This window comes from Pteronotus mesoamericanus, unplaced genomic scaffold, assembly GCF_021234165.1.
Source record: "Pteronotus mesoamericanus isolate MK-2021 breed Mesoamerican mustached bat unplaced genomic scaffold, CSHL_Meso_final contig_173, whole genome shotgun sequence".
NCBI classification, from domain to species: Eukaryota; Metazoa; Chordata; class Mammalia; order Chiroptera; family Mormoopidae; genus Pteronotus; species Pteronotus mesoamericanus.
This window is the reverse complement of record NW_026555072.1, coordinates 8,242,774-8,255,196: the sequence shown is the minus strand read 5'-3', so window position 1 is coordinate 8,255,196 and position 12,423 is coordinate 8,242,774. Positions and strand designations below refer to the sequence as shown.

At 37.4% G+C, this 12,423-nt stretch overlaps 1 pseudogene; it reads left to right on the top strand.

Moving 5' to 3' along the window:
* The first annotated feature begins 8,618 nt into the window (after positions 1-8,618).
* Positions 8,619-8,848, top strand: LOC129065162 (60S ribosomal protein L38-like; annotated as a pseudogene).
* Positions 8,849-12,423: the final 3,575 nt, after the last annotated feature.

Here is a 12,423-nt window from a genome sequence, read left to right as displayed (position 1 = left end):
AGTACATGGAAAACAGCCAGCTGCGAAAAGTGGCAAGGTTGCTCTCTGGCACAGACAGGCGGGTGGAGACGCAAAGTGTTTAAAGGGCCAATGTATAAGTTTTTATTTATAGCCACTTACCCTGGTCTCCCGCAAAGTTGGGGGCCGGGTGAGCTGGAGGTACCTGAGGAAAGACTGGGGAAGGAGGCTTTGGGGAGAGAACTGAGAAAGTAGCTGGTGGGATCTCGGTGCTGACTCATCCCCCACGCAGCCGCAGCTATCTTGCCCAGGAAGAAACCACTCCCCCTGAGCTGCACCAGCGTCAAAGGACCCAATAGCCCCACTCCCAGGTGGGATTCCACCCTTCCCTTTGCTGTCTAAACTGCCTGCTGAGTGCAGAGTGGCAGCCACAGAGAGTAGATCCCTGGCTAAAGGGGGTGCAGAGAGGCTTGGAGACACTTGAGGAGAGACTGGGGATGGAGACTTTGGGGAGAGAATGGAGAGAGTAGCCGGCAGAATCCCAGGGTGGACTTCTCCCCCATACAAACCAGTGTGAGAAGATCCAATAACCCCACCACCAGGAGGGACTCCGCCGTGCCCTGAGCTGTCTAACGCAGCTTGCTGAGAGTGAATAGTTTAAAACCTGAAAGAGACAGCCACAAACAGTAGATTGCCAGAAGACTTGAACAGACTGCCTAAGGTCAGACACAGTCAACATAAGATATCAGAGGCAGATCCAGAAAGTAGAAAAACCAGCTGTCTTCAACCATAGAAGTTCACACCACAAAGTCAGGAAATCAAGACAGATCAACTTAAGAAGCAGAAGCAAAAGAGAAGAGTCTCACAAATAACGGAAAGAGAAAGAAATACACCCCAGTCGAAGGGAATGGAGGAATCCCCAGAAAGAGAACTAAATGAAATAGAGGCAAGGAAACTATCAGATACTGAGTTCCAAATGACGGTTCTAAGGAAGCTCAATGAGCTCAATGAGCTCAGAGAGAATTACAAAAACTACAGGGAAACTATGAGGAACTTACTGCAAACTATATCAGCATGAAAAAGGACATAGAAACTATCAATAAGAGACAAGAGGAAATGAAGAATACAATTTCTGAATTGAAGAACACAGTAGAAGGGATCAAAGGCAGGCTAGATGAACCTGAGGACCGAATCAGTGAGCTAGAAGACAAGCTAGCAAAAAGCTCCTAGGAAGAGCAAGAAAATGAAAAAAAATAAAACTAAAAAAGAATGAAGAGGCATTGAGGGAAATGCAGGGCAACCTGAAATGTAATAATATCTGTATAATAGGGATACCAGAAGGAGAAGAGGATGAGGAAGGGATAGAGAACCTGTCTGAAAAAAAATGATGGAAAACTTCCCTCATTGGAGGAGAGAAAAAGTCACACAAGTCCAGGAAGCACAGAGGCTCTCATTCAAGAGGAACTGAATGAAGCCCACTCCAAGACATATCATCATTAAAATGGCAGATATCAAAGACAGAGAATCCTGAAGCAAGCAAGGGAGAAAGAGGTAACAACATATAAGGGAGCCCCAATATGGCTAGCATCTGACTTCTCAACAGAAACACTGCAAGCCAGAAGGGATTGGCAAGAAATATTCCAAGTATTGAAAAGCCAAGGTCTGCAACCAAGACTGCTCTACCCAACAAAGCTCTCAATGAAAATGGAAGGAGAAATAAGGATTTTCCCAGACAAAAGAAGGCTGAAAAAATACACCTCCACCAAACCAGGACTGCAATATATGCTAAAGGGACTGCTTTAAGATGAAGAAAAAATTTCTGTGAATACCTAGTTCCTTTCAGAGTTGCCAATACTTGATATTACCAATATTTTTAATACTCATTAATCTGGTTGTGACAATGATGTTATTTTAAGTTTTCGTTTACTATTTGTTGAAACTAAACCTGTTTTAGTAGTTTTCTTGACCGTTTCTATTATTTTATTTTTTTATTTTTTGGTATTAAAAAGTTTTTGTACTGAGAAGGAAACCATCAACAAAATGAAAAGACAACCTATTGATTGGGAGAAAATACGCATATTTGCAAATGATACATTTGATAAGGGTTTGATATCCAAAATATATCTATTATTTTTTTAAAACTTTAAATGACTTTTCGGTAATCTTATCCATTTATTGATTAAAGGTTTGTAGAAATTTTTTCAAAAAATAACCTATTAACCATGTTTTAGATGTGTTGCAAATAGTTTTCTATTTCTTGTCCTTTAACATTTTTATATGTATATTACTATATAGTTAAATGTTTAATATAGTCATATTGTTAATATTTACTTTATACCTTCTGGGTTTGAATATTTTACTTCAGGTCATGAAAAATATTAGCTCTATTTTCTTCTAAAGCTCCTTAGATTCTACATATTGATCTTTAACTCACCTGAATATTTCTTGTATAATGTGTGAAATAGGGCTCTATATTTGTTTTATTTCAAGTAATAGTGGTCCATGCACCTTACTTGTTGAATAAGCCTTATTTTACCCATTGATTTGAAATGTCAACTTAATCATATATTGTTAGACAGATATATGCGTTTGTCTAGAATATTCATTCTACTTGATTGTTTCTGTGCTGGTGTCATGTTGGTTTAATTGCTGAGACTTTATAATGGTTTTACAATTTTTTAAATATTTTATAATTAACTTTGGCTTTAAAAAATAAATAAAATCAATCTGTATTTAAGAAAGAAAGAAAGAGGGAGAGATGGAACTCCTACCTTTTGTAACAACATGGATGGAACTGGAGAATATTAAGCTAAGTGAAATAAGCCAGTTGATGAAAGACAATTACCATATGATCTCACCTATAAGTGGACTCTATTCAAGAAAATAAACTAATGAACAAAATAAATCACAGGCACGGAAACATGGAGCAGACTGAAAGTGACCACAGGGGATCGCTAAAGAGGACAATGGTGGAAAGAAGGGGAAGGGACTAGACAAAGAACAAGTATGAATGACCCATGGACATGGACAACAGAGTGGGAATTGACTGTGGGAGTGGGGGGTGGGGGTGGGGTGGGTGGAGGGAGGTAAAAGGGTAAAAACTGAGACAATTGTAATAGAATAAACATGATTTATAAATTTAAAAATAAATTTAAAAAAGCTATAGTAAATCCAAAAAAATATTTTATTTATTTTTAGAGATAGGGGAGAGGAGGGAGAAAGAGAGGGAGAGAAATATCAATCTTTGGTTGCCTCTCATGTATCCCCTACTGGGTACCTGGCCTGCAACTCAGGTGTATACGCTGACTAGGAATTGAACCAGTGACCCTTTGGTTCACAGGCCTGCACTCAATCCACTGAGGCATACCAGCTAGGGCTCCCTCCTGAATTTTTATCTACCACACATGGGTGAGAAAGCAGCCCATTCTGTGTCTACATCCCTCTTGCCAATCTGGATGGGTGTGGTTTCTTTAATTCCATAATTGTCAGACTTCCATTCAACTCAATTTCTGAGGTTATGAGTGAAGGCTGTTGTATATTTTAGTTGTAATTTTGATGTGGTTGTGCAAAGAGGTGAACCATATTTATCTATGCCACCATCTTGACCAGAAGTCAGCACTTGGAATAACAGACTATTTTAATACAATGGGATTGCTGAAGAGAAGTGAAGAAGTTACATTGGATTTATTAACACTGAGGTCATAGTTCATAAGTAAATAATAAGTACTGTTTTGGTGAAGTGATGAGTATAGAAGATGGATTGGAGTGGTTTGAGGACTAAGAGTTGAGAAAAATGGAGATGCTGAGTAGAATAAACCTTTTTTTAAAAAATTTATTTTAATTTATTTTTTCAAATACATTTGTCGCTGCCTACTCACCACCACTTTCCCTTGCCCCCTCCCTCCTTCCCTCCCTCAGCTCTTCCCCTTTAGTTTTGTCCATGAGTCCTTGCTATATGTTCCTTGACTTTCCCCTTCCCTTCCTTTTCCCCGCCCCCCCTTCCCTCTTGTCTCTGTTGATTTCTTTTCCTTTCAGTGTTGCTGGTCTTATTTTCCTTGCATCTTTGTATTGTTGGTTAGGTTCCACTTATAGGTGAGATCATATGGTATTTGTCTTTCGCCCCCTGGCTTATTTCGCTGAGTATAATGCTCTCCAGTTCCATCCATGCTGTCGCGAAGTTTAGTAGTTCTTTTTTTCTTTCTTCTGCATAGTATTCCATTGTGTATATGTACCATAACTTTTTTATCCAATCATCTACTGATGGACATTTAGGTTGCTTCCAACACTTGGCTATTGTAAATTGTGCTGCTATGAACATTGGGGTGCATAGGTTCTTTTGTATTGGCGTTTTGGTATTCTTAGAGTATAGTCCCAGCAGGGGAATCACTGGATTGAAAGGCAGTTCCATTTTCAGCTTTTTGAGGAAATTCCACACTGCTTTCCACAGTGGCTGCACAAGTCTGCATTCCCACCAACAGTGTACTAGTGTTCCCTTTTCTCCACAGCCTTGCTAGCACTTATTGTTTGTGGATCTGTTTATGATGGCCATTCTGACCAGTGTGAAGTGGTACCTCATTGTGGTTTTGATCTGCATTTCTCTGATGGCAAGTGATGCTGAGCATCCTTTCAAATGCCTCTGGGCCCTCTGTATCTCCTCCTTGGAAAAGCGTCTGCCCAGGACCTTTGCCCATTTTTTGATTGGATAGTTTGTCTTCTTGGAGTGGAGTCGAGTGAGTTCTTTATATATCGTGGAGATCAAACTTCTATTAGAATAAACCTTTTTAAAGAGCTTGGCTTTGAAGGGGACAGAATATGAAGTGGGAAATGCAAATAAAGGAGAGTTGTAAGAGAACTAAGACAACTGATCAAAAAACTGATGAGAAATATTCAGCTGAGAAGAAGAGATTTTTTAAAAGATTTTATTTATTTAATTTTAGAGAGAGGAAGACAGGGAAAAAGAGAGGGAGAGAAACACCAATGTGTGGTTGCATTTTGTGTGCCCCCTGCTGGCGACCAGGCCTGCAACCCAAGCATGTGCCTTACACTGGGAATTGAAGCTGCGACCCTTTGGTTTGCAGGCCAGTGCTCAATCCACTGAGCCACACCAGCTAGGGCAGGAAGAAATTCTTATATACAAGAGAGATGTTTTAAGAAAGATTAAGACTCTTGAGAAAACAGGAAGTAACGGGATCTATATATGTATCTTCACATATTTATATACTTAAAACTTATGTGTTCCTATATCTTTATTTTACATGAACTAATGAAAGAAGACATATTTTATTGCAAGGGATAAAATGCCCCATCCACAGGGTATTGAACAACGGATGCATTTAATTAATCTACATAATTCAAAGCTAAAAGTTGGCAGTTCCAGTGTTGTTTCGGTGGCTCACTAATATCACTAAATACCTGGGCTGGTTCTTTCTATCTTTTCCATCCTATCTCTTCAATGTATCAGTGATATCTCTCCTTGTGGTCTCCAAAGGCCAGCCACAGCTCTAAATATCTCATGCACATACAACATCATCTCAAGTGTAAAAACAAATGGGGAGGTGTGAATAAACTGCTTGCTGTATCTGCCACTCCTTTTATTATGGAAAAATCGTAACCTGAATCCATCAGCAAATTTTCTGTATGTCTGTTTGGCCAGAACTGGGTCACATGGCTACCCTTAGACTAATTACTAGTAAGGGAAATGAGATTTCCATGATTGGCATAGAGCCCTTATTTTTCATCCCTGGGACTAGGCACCTTGGTACCTCAAAATATCAGGGCAAGAAAGAATCAGTTTGAACTGACAGTTCCAAGAGTAGCTACCATCAAGAATGTTTGCTCAGTAGCTGTATGGATTGGATTATGTGTGTGCATATGTATAATTATAAAATTAGTACATAATATTGAAAAATATAATAACGTTAAAATAAAATAATGTGTAATCCCATTAATCCCAAAATAAACACCTGTGATTGCCTTTTTAGCATAGAGCCTTCCAGCATTTTTCTATGCTTAAAAGTACTTTGATTTTCTTTCTCAAAATTGGGATCATACTGTGTGTGTGAGAGAGACAGAATCTGCTTCTTTCACATAAAGCACATATTTTGTAATGAGATGCCCAAACTGTAAATTAGATCTTGATAAATTGTTTTTGTTATGTTTATACTTGTTCCATATATTCTATCAGTGTATGAGCATGCCCACTTCTTCATATCCTTAACAACATTTGGTATATCAATCCTAAACTTTTGATAATCTTACAAGATAAAAGTGATAAACAGTATAATTTACATTTTTTATTTTATCTGAAAAAGCTTTCCATGAATATATTTGCCATTTGAACTTTTTTGTTCTTTCATTTTGCTTATTTTTGTAATTGATTTGTGTGAATCTTTTTATATGTTAAGGACATTGATTCTTTGACATATATGTTTCAGGGTTTTTTAAGTTGTGTTTTCACTTTTCACTTTGGTAATTATCTTTGGGGGTATGCAGAAATTTTCAGTTTGAAGAGGAATTCATCCCATCTTTCTCTTATGGTTTCTGAGGCAGTATAACATAATTTAATATCTGGGTTTTTAGAGTCAGACAGACTTGACTTGAATACTAGCTAGTCCCATGTTCTGACCGTAAAGGCCTTTGAGAAGATAATTCAACTTTTCAGACTATGTTTTTCCGTCTATAAAATGGGGATAATAATACCTCCTTCAAAGGACTTATGTAAAGTATTTGTGAATATGTACAAAAAGAGTTTAGTCCAATGACTGGCATATAAATGCTCAATAAATTTTAGATAGTGTTACATGATTTAATATTAATATAATTACAAAGGATCTTTCCAGTAAATTTTATTAAAATATGCACATATAATTTTTTAGATTTAAATGTTGAAATAAAACCATAGATCCTTATTTAGATCATAATGATAACATTGAAACAGTTTCATATGGATTAAAATTTGAATTTTAGTAATTTGAATTCAAAAGTTATTACTGGAGATTTTTAAGTCTCATAGAAACATAGAGAAATTTATTTATGTTTAAGCATAGGCTCTGTTTAATGGTTAAATGTTATTTTATGAAGGTATTTATTCTTCAGTAAATTATTCTGGCTTTTTCTATTTTCAGTGAATCAAATGAGTTATTGGTGATGGAAGAAAGCAAATAAGATACTTTTAATATTCATGTTTGGTTTGAAAGTGTTAATTAAATGAAAATTTTAGAGATTTCATGAAAACATTAAGAAACCTTAGCTCCCTTTTGTCTCCCATTTCAGTTAATATTCAGAGGAGATGGTCTTGTTCTTAAGGTAGGTGACCACAAACCAAATTATGGATATAGTTATGGATTTCTCCTATATTTTATTGGCAAAAAAGTGTTTGATTAGAGAGATAGACAGATAGATAAATGATGGTCTATCCAGAAAGTGTCCATCCACGTAATATGAAAAATAGAGACATTTATTGAGGAAGATACAACGTGCAAGAAACATTGTACATAGGACAATGATGCTTCGGTCCCCTTCAAAATAGGCACCTTGGGACGTCATACAGCTCTCCCAGTTACCATCTGCTGCTCTGTTGTATTTTCCTGAATTTGAATCTCATTGACAGTCTGAAATATCTTCCCTTTCAAGGTGACTTTAGTTTTGGAAAAGCCAGAAGTCACAGAACACCAAATCTGGGCTGTAGTGGGGCTGGGTGACTTGATGTTTTCCCAAAAACTCTGCAGGAGATATGATGCTGAACAGGTGCATTGTCATGATGAAGCTGCTAGTCACTAGTTACCCATAGCTGTGGCCTTCTGATTCATCTGAATAGTTTCCATGAAGGAATGTTTAAGCTTCACACAAAATTTGATGCAGATTCATTGTTCTACTTGCTCAGTCATTTTGAATGCAACAGCCACATAGTTCACATGCTCACTCAATGGCATCTACCACCCCCACTGACTAGTACAGTGAAGTCGTCATTGTTCACACATGCACATTCCAGTCCACTCTCCTTGGTTGCCAGGTTACATCGATGTTGCACAAATCATTCTTGTTGTATCAACAATGGCTGGACTTTGGACTTTTTATGGACAGGTGTGTGTGTGTGTGTGTGTGTGTGTGTGTGTGTGTGTGAGATACACATACATATTCTAAAGTGCTGGGTAGTGATGTGATGGTAATGGGAATTATTGCTCTGAGAATGCTGACTGGATGAAGCCATGCTTCATGGCTACATATTCAAAGGGCGAGGATCCCAGAATACTGTGCTCCTTAAGTAGGAAATATGGTGTGGAGGTTAGAGCAAAGACCCAGAATGTCTGGGGTTGCATTTCAGCTATGCTGCTTAGTAGCTCTGTGGCATTATGCAAGTTAGTTAACCTCTCTGCACCATGGTTTCTTTGTATAAATGGGATAAGAGTTGTACCTACCTCCATAAGGGTATTGTGAAGACTCAGTGACTTAATAGCTTTAAAACACTTAGAACAGTACCTGACACAGTAAGCAGTCATTAAATATTATTATGATTATCCTGTATAACTTGTATCTTGCTCTGTGGTTTAACATTTAAACAATAGTGTTGACTACAGCTATAGAAATATCTGGAATTTGACACGGGGAATAGGGGGGGATAATCCGAGGTGCTGACTGCACACTCTCCCCGTCTTGTAGCCATGCCTCGCAAAATTGAGGAAATCAAGGACTTCCTGGATGCCAGAAGAAAGGATGACAAATCTGTCAAGATCAAGAAAAATAAGGACAATGTGAAGTTTAAAGTCCGATGCAGCAGATACCTTTACACCTTGGTCATCATAGACAAAAAAAAAAGGCCGAGAAACTGAAGCAGTCCCTTCCCCCAGGTTTGGCAGTGAAGGAGCTGAAGTGAACCAGACATACTCATCTGTATTAAAATGTTAAAAATTAAAAAAAAAGAAATATCTGGGATTTGTTGATAGCTGTTATGAAGAGGAAACCCCAGTATCTCTTGAGGTTTAATGCTCCAATCTGAGTAGAGAAGCAGGATGGGGATGAAAGGGAAAGAAATCAGAGAGCATTTAACAGTGCACCAAGTTATGCCAGCACCTCTCTTTCCAGTGAAGAAAGGCATTGTTTTATACAGTATACTAAATAAAATCTATCAAACATTCATTTGATAGCGTCAAAATCTATTCATGATGTCCACTACCTATAGTATTATTCAGGTGTCTGTTGGCATATTGTTTGGTATAACTGAATAATGAAGCACTCATTCAATTTGCAGACCTCTAATACAGTGTATTTAAGAATTAGCTTAATGTCTCATCAGCTTTCATTATGAAAAAGACAGATAATAAAAAGCTTGCACTGCGGTCTTGTAGCAGAAACCTCTCAAGTGATTGCTGAATGAGGTATAAACTCATCTGGAAATTCAGGTAATTTCCCCCTCCTTTCTTACTTCCCTTTTCCATGAGAATTTCTTCCACTTACTTTGTACTACCTGTGGCAGAGAGATGTAGAAAATTACCATTAGATATGGAGTTACAATTTCTTACCTGAATTATAGTATGTCAGAATTAAATAGGAGCCTTTTAAGTAGAGAAGTAACCTACAGAAACAATTCCAAGAACATCAAGCACTGACATTGTTCCTGTCTTGAAGATGCTTTTTGGTAGGAGTGAGGTTGAGATCCAAAAGGTAATACAGAATACTTGCTAATAACCTCAGTAATGAAGAAATAAGGAAAAAATCAATGGTAGCCTTCCTTTTATAAGCAAAATGACAATTTCTTGGTGACTTGAAAAATAACTCTTAGAATTAATCAAGTACATTTTTTTGTTCAGCTTATTATACCACAGGTGAGATTCCTTTTTAAGACTCTTGTAATATAGTGCATTTAGAATAATAGCACCCTTGATTTGTGTAGGTCAATCTGGTGTCTATTAGCAATCTGGTGTCTATGAGGAAATGTAACCGTATAGGCAAAGGCAGCACCAAATGTATTAGACATGTAATTATGGGCTGAGTGGTACTAAAGTACATCTTAATTCAAAGTCATTGACAACTCTGATCTTTTTTACTCAGATGTGAGGGGAAACATGTGGGTTTCTCTCCTTCAAGTGGCCCCGTCAGCATCTAGACTATTCTGGAATGGAGGATAAATCCTAGCCCAAGATGGCTGTGAGAAAAAATAGACCAATTCATGTGTGAGCCCATAGTTTGCTTCTGCACATAGATTAACTCCTCTTACTCACATTCTTCTTTTACTGTGGTAATTATATGTATATATAATAAACTTTACCATTTTAACCATTTTTATGTCTGCAATTCAGTGGCAGTGACTACATTTGCATTGTTGTGCAACCATCACCACTACCCATCTCAAAAACTTTTTCATCCCCCAAAACAGAACTTCTGTACCCATTGAATAATAATTCCCCATCCTCCCCTCTCCCCAGCTGCTGGAAACCACCATTCTACAACTTGTCTTTATGAATTTTCCTATTCTAAGAACCGCTTATAAATAAAATAATGCAATATTTGCCCCTTTGCATCTGGCTTCTTTTACTTATTGTAATGTTTTAAAGTTTCATTCATGTTGTAACATGTATCAGAATCACATTCCTTTTTATGACTGAATAATATTCCATTGTATATATATTGCATTTTGTTTATCCACTCATCTGTCAATGGACATTTGGACTACTTTCTTCAAAGGTTGTATACAAGTGACTGGAAAGCTTACATTTGGACCTTTTGAAGTAGATCTCTCAGTTTTGATATATTGTATTTTCTTACAGTTCTTTCTTCCCTCACCACCCTTATCATGGTCTAATATGAGTGAAGTGTATTTCACCACCCTATTGATGTTTGACTGTTTCATGTAACTTATTTTGGCCCAGGAAATGTAAGTGGAAGTTAGTGTTCCAGTTCTGAGCCAAGGCCTTAAGGGATATTGAATGTTTTTGTTGGCTCCTCTTGGGTTTCTGCCATCACCATGAGAAAAGCTTGACCTGTGTAACCACTGTTCCCATAAGGAGAAGACACATGGTACAGATGTGAATCAACCCACAGCCTGAATTCAAGACTAGCTAATCCCAGCAGAGTCCAACACAACCCTACACAATCCATAGAGCTGTGAGTCAGACATATGATTATTGTTTTAAGCCACTGAGTTTGGGGTTATTTTTTCACATAGCTCTATTTAAACAGTAGGTGACTAATACAAGTATTGGTGAGAAAAGGGGAAAGCTTCTCTTCCATAGTTGCAGGGCTCATGTAGGTTATGGGTGGAGGGAATTATTTTCAGGAAAGCTTCTTCCTGATCTTTACTCAGCTCAAGACAACACTAGCTCTTCTCTGCCTTCAGTGGCAAATATGACAACTTGGGATGAGATGGGTATTGAGAACCCAGTTATTTCTTTGCTGTTTTAATACATGGATCCCCAAGTGGGGTTTTCTCAAATACTAAGGCTTTGGTGAGGATGATAATCACTCTATTCAACAGGATTAAATTTTAGGGCAGAACTTTTCATTTACTTCTGCTGCTCCACGTGTTTTGTACCTCTATTTATCCTGCACTACCATGCCTTCCTGAAGCTGAATATGCATCATAGCTGAGATTCCTTCCATATTTCTTCTGCATCCTTTATCCTTCAAGTCATAGCCTTTGGGCTTGTCTTTTCTTTAAGGTGACATTGGAGGTCCACTGTTAATAGGCCTTCCCAAGTAGGTATTGGCGAATTTAAGTACTTCATAGTCTCAACCAGAGGGCATTTTGGGTGATGTCTGGCAGAGGCTAAGACTGTCTTCTTTTGCTAGATGCTCCATAACTACTGCCTACATGGTGCTCTGTTTGATTCCCAATTATGGATGGAACATGGTGGACCAAACTCATTTCTTGGAAAATACTTCAGATGAAATAAGCATAAGCAATTAAAAATATAAACTTAAAGGCTATAGCTTATTTATTATTATTATTATTTTGGAGAAAATTATTTGCTAATATTACTTAAAAATTTTCAAACATTTTTGTCAGTTTGCCCCTTTCTTCCTCTTTGTCACCTCTGCTCACTTTTCTAGTCACATTGGCATGAAAATGTATTGTTCCTGAAACACTGGCCACTAGAGATATGAATTATAATTTATTTGAGAAGTTGATAGTATCATGTTGAGAAATACAGTAATATGTGTTGATAAAAATAGACACCGCTTATAACTAAAGTGCTTAGGAGTAAGCTTTGAGTTTTATCATAAGAATTCCTTTGGATTTTTACCTTATTTTAACTCCCTTTAATAAAGTAAAAGGCTATATTTTAATACTAATGTTTAACTTAATCACTATAATATCATCTAAAAGAGAGTTGAAAATATGGATAATTTCCCATGAGAGTTAAAGAGCCTATACCTGAAAGCTTTGCTTTATCCAGGGTTCTACTGATAACTTCAGATGGGCTGATACTGTGTCTGCAGAGATTGCCTGTCTGTGTTAAGGGAGAAATA